We start from the raw sequence: 3,342 nt of genomic DNA, 5'->3' as shown, positions 1-3,342 counted from the left end.
AATCTAGTGATGCACTCAAAGAGCAAACATATACCAATCAAATATCATTTCCTTCCTGAACAAGTAGCTGAACAAAACATCATCTTGGAATATATCAATACTAAGGAGCAGATAGCTAATATTTTCACAAAACCTCTTCCTCGAGAAGCATTTGAACATCTTCGTCAAAAGATGGGGGTTATCTCTTTAGCATCACTTAAGTTCATTCATAAAGATGTTGCCTAATAGGGGAAATAGTTTGACAGGGGGAGTCTGTATGCATTCCTTTTTCATTGATGTCAAAGAGGGATAGAAGAAGAATATTACCATCAATAACAAGGGGGAGATTGTTGACATAGATTGTCATTGATGTTAATATGGAAATATTCTAGGAGCCAGAGGAGGCAAAACGGAGCTATCGAAGCTACAGGAGAAGCCATATATATGCCATATATATGTGAAAGAAGAACTATCAGAGGAGAACAAAGAAGAGCAGAAGAGTTAAAAGAGGCGGAGCAGTATAGATATATATATATATATATATATATATAGATATATATATATATATATATATAGATATATATATATATATATATATATATATATATATATATATATATATATATATATATATATATATATATATATGGACAATATACACTACTAGAGGCAGAAAACATATATATATATATATATATATTCAATATACACTATCAAAGGCGAATATATAGATATCTATATATATATATATATATATTATATAACTACGATACGTTGTGGACCCCCTGCAACATTATGAAAGGCTCCATTGTTATATCGTATCCACCCATTAGAACTCGCATATCACAATACAAAAAGGGCTGCCACCCCTAAAAGCATTGATTGCCATATATGTTGCGGACCTGATGCAACATTACAGTTTGACTTAATGCTATATCACCTCCGGCATGTTGGAAGTGATCCATTGCAAGTTATAAATGGATTGCGCTATAAACTGCGATTACGATTACACACAAACCTGAAGGGGTTATCAGCTACTGCTTAATATCATATCGCATCCACAGGAGAATCGGCCATCGGCCATTGGCGATATCATGAGCTCGACTTATAAAAGACTTCTGCAAGTCGCGATTGTGGATTGCGATAATGTTGTGGAGGAGTGGACCTGATGTAGTTATAGATGTGGGTGTAATGATTTTGAAGTCTGCCCTTAAGCTTTTCGGTTGGGTTTTTCCATATATTCCAGTGTATTTCAATATTTGTATTGCCCGGGGTTTTTTAGGCCAAAAGCTTATAATAACAGTATTGATAGTTCAGTGGGCCTGAACGATGGCGATTGCAATTGCGATGGTGACGTGGCAAGTGGGGCCCCCTGATTGGTACAGTCTCTCCGTAAAACAATAAAGTCTTGTGTATGCCTATTATTATTCAAAAAGGGGCTCTATTAGAACTTTTAATATGCAACATGTTTTCTCTGTGTATTTCGGTCCTCTCTTATGAATTTACATGTCCTTGGAGTTTTGGTGAACTCAAAGAGACATAGGAAGCCGAAATCTGAATGGCAAGCTAGTGTAGAGGAAGCCAAAGCGACATGAAGAATCGAGAAGCTGAAGAGGCAAGCAAGCGCAGAGCAAGCTAAAGTGAGCATTGAGGAATTCGAAGAGCCAACAGAAAGCGGAAACCAACAGTGAGAGGCATCAAGATTACGTAAAATAGGATAAACAAGGAAAGTGTGTGTGTGTGTGAATAATCAGACTAAGAGGAAGCCGAAGTTCAGGCAGAGGCTGGAGAAGCAGGAGAATAGAAGTGAAGCATAAGCTTAGTAGGCTTGGGAGCAGAGAACTACAACAATATAGATTCTAACAATTTATAATAAAGGGTTGGAGCCCGCGAGGTTGGAGCCTCAGAACTTAAAGGATTGGAGTCCTTGGGAGTTGGTGCTCCTAAGTCTAGGACTGTTGCCTTGGCAAAACAAAGTTGTTCCTCTGGAGGTTGGAGCATCACAAAAGTCCAAGTTGGTGCTTGGCAACATTGCAACCACTTATATATTGTATCTATTTCATTGCACAGATTATATTAATAAAATAATTTATTCCAACTATCTATTTTCTGTATTCCATATATAAATGTTTTTGTTGATAAAAAGAACAATTGAAAAGAAATACTGATTCACCTCCCCCCTCAGTATTTCCAACAAACCTCATATTAATTAGAAAACAAGTATTCACCCTTTTAATAATACTAAGGAAATAGAGAGTAATTTTTAAGTACTTGGAATTTTTAGGAGGGTGATTGCCTCAACTCTCCAAGTTAGATAGTTTTTCGAACTCAAAAACTTTAACCACTCACATTTTTTGAAATGTGTGTTATACATATTGCATGAATGCAATCCACTCATGCTTTAATTTCTTGAAAATGCTTATAATAGTCTGTGCATGAACATTAATGAATATAGACAATGTGTCATGCATGTGCATTGATCCATGTAAGAAATTTGTCTTGCACAAGGAACAATTGATGCATGGAGTAATTATTACATATTGTGTGCTTGACATAGAAGTAGTATGAGGTTATTAATGGTTTCCTAAATTATTGTAGAAATTGGATGCTTCTGATTGTTACTATTAAGGACACAAAGGTTAAAAAACTATACGAAAACCTTTTTTAGTTGCTAAGAAATACAGTGAACTTGTTTCAGATTATGGGATCTTTTCCCTAAAAGGGTCAATGGTTAAATTTTTATGTATTATTTGTTCATGCAACCTTGTTTTTACAATATATACACATTATTCTCTCATTAATTAAAGTAGGAAGAATATTCCTCGCAATTTCTTGTTTTCATTAGGTATAAAAGCTCGATCACCTTGAATCCTAGGTGTGAGGGGAATCCATGTTGTAGAAGGAATGGAATGAAAATAAAGAAAATAAATGAAATAAAAATTGACATATATAATAGAAAGCATAGGGGTACAGTGAAAATCCAACTTTTATTAATACATGAAATAGAAGAATACTATAAAATGCAAACTAGAGAATACAAACTTGCTAGAATGGTGGTAGTTATATTTGAATAGGTAGAGATGGTAGATACACACATTTGTGAATGTTATTACAAAAGCCTAAGAGGATGGGATTTTAAAATAATGAAATAACCATATAAGTCAAAAATCCTAACCCTATAAGATGAAACACTAAAATGTTTGCAGGCCTCAAGGTGGTTTGTTGGTTCATCAACTTCCCAAGGGTGCAACTTTTGCATTCAATATCTATTTCAAGTGTGCAACTTTTGTGTACAATATATTTCCTTATAACCAACCTAAAACTTGTGTTGATCATGTGGTTGCTTGTACATGGCATTGGAGT

This window comes from Pinus tabuliformis, chromosome 6 (assembly GCF_031772625.1).
Source record: "Pinus tabuliformis cultivar Carrire ecotype Pingquan chromosome 6, CPIR1, whole genome shotgun sequence".
Classification (NCBI taxonomy): domain Eukaryota; kingdom Viridiplantae; phylum Streptophyta; class Pinopsida; order Pinales; family Pinaceae; genus Pinus; species Pinus tabuliformis.
Note: the sequence above shows the minus strand (reverse complement) of the source record.